Source organism: Canis lupus, chromosome X, assembly GCF_003254725.2.
Source record: "Canis lupus dingo isolate Sandy chromosome X, ASM325472v2, whole genome shotgun sequence".
NCBI lineage: Eukaryota > Metazoa > Chordata > Mammalia > Carnivora > Canidae > Canis > Canis lupus.
The window spans coordinates 115,341,236-115,350,372 of record NC_064281.1 but is presented as its reverse complement, the minus strand read 5'-3'; positions in this window follow the sequence as shown (position 1 = coordinate 115,350,372).

The following is a 9,137-nucleotide window of genomic DNA, read 5'->3' as shown; positions in this document are numbered from 1 at the left end:
TCTTGAGCCATACCGTTCTTTTTGCATGCTATTCCCTTAAATAGTTGAAAACATTAATATTGCTCCTGCTAATTTATTTCTTTTCCAGACAACTTCGGTTTTTCCATTGCCAAAGGTTCCAGACTACCATTCTGATCATTTACCTCTAGATATAATCTAGCATGTTAGCATCTCAGAATATGGAATTAAACACTGATCAAAACATTATGTGAAAAAAAATTTAAAAATAAAAAAAACCTTATGTGAGACCTGCTCCTCACAGACTAGAGACTATCATTTCTTTTATTATACAGAGAATGTTTCTGATATTACATAAAATCATAATCACTACTCAGCAACTTTGTCACACTGTTGACTCATTCTGGGCTTCCAGAAAATTATAAACCTTTAAAAAAAACAACAGTTATTGGTTAGTCAAATATCTTTAAGTCCATACTTAGGCAGTACTTCTGCTTACTTTATTTCATTTTGGTCCAAATACTGGGTTCATATTTAGCTACATTAACTTTCACTGTGCTAAATTTAATGTTCTATCATTTTAGCCCATTGAGATAATTTTGGATCCTGTCTCTGTAATCTGGGTTTTTAAAGATTTTATTTATTTGTGAGAGCGTGTAAGAGAGAGAGAGAGAAGGCAGGGGCAGAGGGAGAAGCAGCCTTCCCGTTGAGCAGGGAGCCTGATGCAGGGCTCGATCCCAGGACTCTGGGATCATGACCTGAACCCAAGGAAGATGGGTTAAGCTTAACCCACTGAGCCACCCAGACACCCCTCTGTAATCTGCTTTTATGTAAGTAAAAGAGGAGTAACCTTCAGAACTGGTTTTTATTTTGTGAAACAAATACTGTTTTTTTTTTCTTTGTATCTTGATTGACATCATTATTATATGTTGTTCACAATGTGTTCCCATCTGTCATTCTTTATTGAACTTTGAAAAGTCTTTTTAAAGACTACTTTACAGACCTATAGGGATTAGACTCTTTGGAGAGCTCAGCACTTACATCTGAAAGTAAAGTCAGTCCTACACTTATAAACAACCTGCCACTATAGTCAAAACATAGGAAAAGAAAGGGAGGAGGTGGCATTCATAAAATCAGAATTGATTCATTTTCACCAAACAGATGAACGTGTCACCCAAATAGCTAAGGGGCCAAGGAAGGATTTCAGATTTGGCACCAGACCCAGTTAGTTTGAATCCTAGCTATTTCACTTCCTTGGTGAGTCACTTCATGTAAAAAGTGTGCCCTACCTATACGACTGTGGAGGGGATTATGTGAGATAATAGCTATAGAAAAGCCTGGCCCCCAGATACTTAGCGTGTAGTTGGTACCCAGTGTGCATTATAGTGAATGAAGTAAGCAGACTGTCTTCAGATTCATGATTTCTTCATCACTTCCATGAAGCCTTGAGGTTCCTCTCTCTTCTTGATATTTAAATTCATTACGACACTGCAGTTTTTTCATACGATGATGAACATACTCCCTGAAAGCCTTTCTCATTTACCCTCTATGTCCTGGACTGCACATATAGTTCCATTTGAATTAAATACAACAATACCCGACAAGAGCAGACGCTGGTGTAGAGTACATTTCCAACCTACAGAGTTCTAGCATATGGAGAGCCAATGTGAAAATGAAGGCTGACCTGATCTGAAAGGAAAGCTGTTTGCTAGAGGGAATCCTGGTGGGCTTTGGCTTGAGAATCTCCTAACCTATTTCTTGTCTCCCCAGCACACTTCAGAAAGGTGCCTTTGGACAGAAAGTGAGCAGAGGGTTTGCTCAGGTCAATGTCATTTGGAGAATGTTTTGTTTCTGTCCCTTGTGATTTACTTGTGAGTTCATCTGCTTTTAGCTGATAGGGGCTGCTCTAAGCCTGGACAGTTACCCATCGACCTCACAGCATCTTGACCTCTTCTTGACCTCCCAGTGGAATGTGCAGTCATCAAGCTTTGTGACCCTTGTATTGCTTCACCACAGCACTTTGGTCGGAAATCAGTGTAGCATGTGGCTAAGTCTTAACACCTTGGAATCAAACAAGGTGATTGAGATTTAAACATAGATTATGTTATCTCTGAGCCTACATTTCTTCATCTGTAAAATGGGGATAATCATTGTACCCACTCTGAAGAGTTATTGTGATAGGGATACCTGGGTGGCTCAGTTAAGCATCTGACTTTGGCTCAGGTCATGAACTCAGGGTCCTTGGATTGGGTTCCGCATCAGACTCCCAGCTCAGTAGGAAGTCTGCTTCTCCCTTTCCCTCTTCTTCTGGGCCTCACCCATTTGTGTGTGATCTTTCTCCATCTCTCTTTTCCCCTTTCTCCCTTTTTCCCCCCTCCCTCCCTCCTGCTCTCAAATAAATAAATAAAATCCTAAAGAGTTAATCATGATAAAGTGATAATATGTGCTACAGAATAAGTAATCAATAACTATTACCACTGTTACTATTTTACATAATTATCTTGTCTCCTACAACTTACAGTTTTCCTCCTGAAATAAAATATATGAGCCACACTAGGGAGATTGGTTAGTATTTTCTTCAATTACTTTTTAAAAAATCACTGATTTTTTTTGTTTGTTTTTGTTTTTGAGAGAGAGAGCATGCATGCATGTGTGTGTACACAAGCAGGGGCAGGGGGCAGCGGTGCAGAGGAAGAAAGAGTCTTAAGCAGATCCCACGCCCAGTGCACTGAATGTAAAGGGTATATGTTTTGCAGTCAGGGAGAACTGGGCTCAGAACCTGGCTTTGTTACTTAAGATGGGACCAGTACCTTCTTAGCCTCAACTGCCATATCTGTAGGAAGCAGATAATAAAAGTTCCTGTTCTGCAGAGTTGTGTTAGATTGAAGGAGATAGCCATGTAAAGCACATAGAAAGGTCTTTGGTTTTCTGTAAGCTCTCGATAAATTGTTGGAATTCTTTTTCTTGAAGAGGTGAGAGTAGTATATATCTGATTCTGGTGGCTGTGATTTTCAGATGTTGGGCTGTAGAATGGATGCCAGGGATCCAGGAAAAGATCCTTTGTGGCATGGGCATCCTCTTCTATACGAGGTGCATATACATCTATGTGATAGATGATGTATACTTCTATATATCTATGTGATAGATGATGTTGAGAACAAAGGAAAGAGAAATGTAGCCTAAAATTAAATTTCTGTACAGTTGCAGCCCACTGATAAATCCCTGAAGTAGTACAGAGCATGATGTTTGTCAAGGAACTCATGGCTCCTTGATGTTTCATTAAAAGACTGAGTGCAACCTTACCTTAACAATAGCCCCTCAAGGTCCTGGAAACCTTGCTTTCCAGTTCCTTAGAGAAATTATCCCTGACCCCTACTAACTAAAAAGTATATAGCCAGCCATTCCTCAATCCCAGTGCAGTTCTTTCCAAAAATTTTTTTAAAAATTACTTAAGTAAACTCTGCCTACAACATGGGGCTCAAACTCATGGCCCCAAATTAAGTCATATACTCAACTGACTGAGTCAGCCAGGCACTTTTTCTGCCCATGGGTCCTGTTCCTGCGCTATAATAAAAGAACCGTTTTGCACTGAAATCATCTCAAGAATTCTATCTTGACCATTTGTTCTGTGGCTCCACTTCATCAGATATCTTATTTTTCAGGAAAACTCCTGGAATAAATATCCACTTACTCAAATCTTCTCTCGCATTCTGCATTAAATTTTAATCTGTGTTTGTATCATTCCTGAACAAATATTGTTGAAGAGTTTTTTTTTTCTGTTTTTGTTTTGTTAAAGTTTATTTATTTCAGCAGTCTCTGCACCCAGCAGTATGGGGCTCGAACTCATGACCCTGAGATCAAGAGTGGCATACTCTTCTGACTGGATCAGCGAGGTACCCCTGAAGAGTTTTTTTCTAAGCATTTTAGATTTTATCACTACACAAATTGCTTCTTTTTCCCCACCATACTTCTAATGGAGTATTGCTTGTCTGTAAATAAAATACCCATTTTCTTCTTTTTTTTTTTTTTTTTAATTATGATAGTCACACACAGAGAGAGAGAGAGAGAGAGAGGCAGAGACACAGGCAGAGGGAGAAGCAGGCTCCATGCACCGGGAGCCCGACATGGGATTCGATCCCGGGTCTCCAGGATCGTGCCCTGGGCCAAAGGCAGGCGCCAAACCGCTGCGCCACCCAGGGATCCCAAATACCCATTTTCTATATAGCTTATATATTCGTTGCACTTAACAAATACCTATTTATTTATTTTTTAAAAGATTTTATTTCTTTTTTTTAATAAATTAATTTTTTTATTAGTGTTCATTTACCAACATACAGAATAACACCCAGTGCTCATCCCGTCAAGTGTCCCCCTCAGTGCCCGTCACCCATTCACCCCCACCCCCCGCCCTCCTCCCCTTCCACCACCTAGTTCTTTTCCCAGAGTTAGGAGTCTTTATGTTCTGTCTCCCTTTCTGATATTTCCCACACATTTCTTCTCCCTTCCCTTATATTCCCTTTCACTATTATTTATATTCCCCAAATGAATGAGAACATACACTGTTTGTCCTTCTCCGATTGACTTACTTCACTCAGCATAATACCCTCCAGTTCCATCCACGTTGAAGCAAATGGTGGGTATTTGTCGTTTCTAATGGCTGAGTAATATTCCATTGTATACATAAACCACATTTTCTTTATCCATTCATCTTTTGATGGACACCGAGGCTCCTTCCACAGTTTGGCTATTGTGGACATTGCTGCTAGAAACATCGGGGTGCAGGTGTCCCGGCGTTTCATTGCATCTGAATCTTTGGGGTAAATCCCCAGCAGTGCAATTGCTGGTCGTAGGGCAGGTCTATTTTTAACTCTTTGAGGAACCTCCACACAGTTTTCCAGAGTGGCTGCACCAGTTCACATTCCCACCAACAGTGTAAGAGGGTTCCCTTTTCTCCACATCCTCTCCAACATTTGTGGTTTCCTGCCTTGTTAATGTTCCCCATTCTCACTGGTGTGAGGTGGTATCTCATTGTGGTTTTGATTTGTATTTCCCTGATGGCAAGTGATGCAGAGCATTTTCTCATGTGCATGTTGGCCATGTCTATGTCTTCCTCTGTGAGATTTCTGTTCATGTCTTTTGCCCATTTCATGATTGGATTGTTTGTTTCTTTGCTGTTGAGTTTAAGAAGTTCTTTATAGATCTTGGAAACTAGCCCTTTATCTGATACTCATTTGCAAATATCTCCTCCCATTCTGTAGGTTGTCTTAGTTTTGTTGACTGTATCCTTTGCTGTGCAAAAGCTTCTTATCTTGATCAAGTCCCAATAGTTCATTTTTGCTTTTGTTTCTTTTGCCTTTGTGGATGTATCTTGCAAGAAGTTACTGTGGCCAAGTTCAAAAAGGGTGTTGCCTGTGTTTTCCTCTAGGATTTTGATGGGATCTTGTCTCACATTTAGATCTTTCATCCATTTTGAGTTTATCTTTGTGTATGGTGAAAGAGAGTGGTCTAGTTTCATTCTGCATGTGGATGTCCAATTTTCCCAGCACCATTTATTGAAGAGACTGTCTTTTTTCCAGTGGATGGTCTTTCCTCCTTTATCGAATATTAGTTGACCATAAAGTTCAGGGTCAACTTCTGGGTTCTCTATTCTGTTCCATTGATCTATGTGTCTGTTTTTGTGCCAGTACCAGATGGCTTCCCAGGGGAATTCTATCAAACGTTTAAAGAAGAAATCATACCTATTCTACTAAAGCTGTTTGGAAAGATAGAAAGAGATGGAGTACTTCCAAATTCGTTCTATGAGGCCAGCATCACCTTAATTCCAAAACCAGACAAAAACCCCACCAAAAAGGAGAATTATAGACCAATATCCCTGATGAACATGGATGCAGAAATTCTCAACAAGATAGTAGCCAATAGGATCCAACAGCACATTAAGAAAATCATTCATCATGACCAAGTAGGATTTATCCCCGGGACACAAGGCTGGTTCAACACCCGTAAAACAATCAATGTGATTCATCATATCAGCAAGAGAAAAACCAAGAATCATATGATCCTCTTATTAGATGCAGAGAAAGCATTTGACAAAATACAGCATCCATTCCTGATCAAAACTCTTCAGAGTGTAGGGATAGAGGGAACTTTCCTCGACATCTTAAAAGCCATCTACGAAAAGCCCACAGCAAATATCATTCTTAATGGGGAAGCACTGGGAGCCTTTCCCCTAAGATCAGGAACAAGACAGGGATGTCCACTCTCACCACTGCTATTCAACATAGTACTGGAAGTCCTAGCCTCAGCAATCAGACAACAAAAAGACATTAAAGGCATTCAGATTCGCAAAGAAGAAGTCAAACTCTCCCTCTTCACCGATGACATGATACTCTACATAGAAAACCCAAAAGCCTCCACCCCAAGATTGCTAGAACTCATACAGCAATTTGGTAGCGTGGCAGGATACAAAATCAATGCCCAGAAATCAATGGCATTTCTATACACTAACAATGAGACTGAAGAAAGAGAAATTAAGGAGTCAATCCCATTTACAATTGCATCCAAAAGCATAAGATACCTAGGAATAAACCTCACCAAAGAGGTAAAGGATCTATACCCTAAAAACTATAGAACACTTCTGAAAGAAATTGAGGAAGACACAAAGAGATGGAAAAATATTCCATGCTCATGGATTGGCAGAATTAATATTGTGAAAATGTCAATGTTACCCAGGGCAATATACACGTTTAATGCAATCCCTATCAAAATACCATGGACTTTCTTCAGAGAGTTAGAACAAATTATTTTAAGATTTGTGTGGAATCAGAAAAGACCCCGAATAGCCAGGGGAATTTTAAAAAAGAAAACCATATCTGGGGGCATCACAATGCCAGATTTCAGGTTGTACTACAAAGCTGTGGTCATCAAGATAGTGTGGTACTGGCACAAAAACAGACACATAGATCGATTTTATTTCTTTAATCATGAGAGACAGAGAGGCAGAGACACAGGCAGAGGGAGAAGCAGACTCCCTGCAGGGAACCTGATGCAGGGCTCTATCCCAGGAGGGAGGGATCCCAGGGATCATGCCCTGAGCCAAAGGCAGACGCTCAACCACTGAGCCACCCAGGTGCCCCTTCAAATACCTATTTAATATTTACTTTGTGCCATATGTGTTCTTTGTCTTTGTAAATATTAAAACTTTTTCTTTGTTCATTGCTGTATCATCAGGGCCTAAAATGGATAATGTGCTTTTGATATAGTGAAATGTGAGAACACATCATGATCCTTAAGTGCTAGACACTGCAAGGTGGAACAAGCAGACCCATGATTTGGGGCCCTTTCCTCCCTGGACACTGACCCAGGTTCTCGAGCTCCAATTTGGCACCTGGACCTTTAGGTGAACAACTTGATATGACTTTGCTGTCAACTGGTGCAAGTTTGCCCTGGCTCCCACACTCCTGGGAATACAGTGATAGACTGGCAGTGTAACAGGCCACAGAGATTAAACCCAGTTAGTTAATAAGTAAACAAGCATCCTCATAGCCCTCATTCAGGCAGTTTTCAAATAGCACGTCTGAATACCATACATGAATGTGTTTTGTCAGCCAGAGAAGTGGTAACCATCCTTAACTCTGTGTGCTGACTCACGGCTTTCCTATTTCATCCTTGCTGGAATGCACAGAACTACGAGTAATCATTGCATCTACTTGAAAGGATGGTCCCTCTCCAAGATGAACTGAGCAAGTTCATGAGTGATCACTAACCATCCTCTGGGAAAGAGCCCACTCTGCCTACCGTGCCTGTCCATTTCATAGGGGTTTGTTGACAACTCCTGCTTAAAAGACTCTTGTACTTTGCAATTGAGGAGAAACATTCTTTTCTCACTTAAAACTGTGGGGCACCTGGGTGGCTCAGTCAGTTAAACATCTGCCTTGGGTTAGCATCTGCCTTGGCTTAGCATCTCATTCAGTTAAGCATCTGTCATGATCCTGGAGTCCTGGGATGAGTCCTTCATCTGTCTCTCTGCTCACTGGGGTGTCTGCTTCTGCTGCTCCCCCTGCTTGTGCTTTCTCTCTCTCTGTCAAATAAATAAAATCCAAAAAAAAAAAAAAAAACAAAAAAAACAAAAAACCCAACTATGCCGTGCTAATCCCAGTCACTAGTTTTATAATTCTAAAAGTAAATTTAAAAAACCATCTGACTGCATCATTTGGTTATGTAGGGGCAGAAAACTTGTCCCTTCTTCTCTTTTGGGTCCTTTGGCTGGCTTAATAATTAAATTGACAGAAAACAGATGAACACAAGAAAAACCTACAGATTTTAAAAATTAAACAAATTTAATCTTGCACCATAAAGATTATAAAACTCAAGTGACCAAAGCAGGCAGCTTTTAGGCAAAGAAAGAATAAATTTATGAAGAATTGAGAAGACAAAAAACTGTGGGCTTGCGGTACTTACTTAGTGAGGAAATAACAAGATTGTTTATATAGCCTTCTCTACCCTAAATTCGCTATTTCTGATAATGCCTCCTGCTCTTCTGATGCAAAGAGGATACTTTTCACATGGGATATTTACTTCCTGCTTCCTAGCACAAAGGAGGGTCAGAGTGTTCTTGCACTGGTTGTTCCCTAAGTTACTTTGTTTCAAAATAATCAGTGTGCCAAAAGGGGCATTTTTTTGGGTGGAGTATTCTGCTACCCTTCAGTTGCATGAGGTGCAGAGTGACACTTTGCACACTTTATCACTGTGTCCTGCTGTTTCCCCAACATTTCTTTCATTAATATGGTTCCATTGATGTGACAGTCAGTGTGTGAGCCTGCACCTTTTTGGGCCAATTATTCCAACTTTAAAATGCCAGTGAGTGCTTGGTGTGGTAAAGTTCTTTCATTAGTCTTGCCGGTTTCAGATTTGATCAGAGTATGTACGTACCCAGGTGTATTTCTGGTTGACTTTAACACCATTGTCAAGTTCAGGAAATAACTGTGGGAGATTTTAGTACAATTACCATGAAATGTACATCAAATATAGAAAAAAACCAAACAGAACAACAATAACAAAAAACCAAACCTGGTTACAAATATCAAAAGTTCCTTTCAGTAATTGTTGGTTTGAAACCTCAAGAGTTCCCAAGTGAAATCTGAAACTGGCCCCCATATTTGGAGGGCAAGGATGGATAGAAG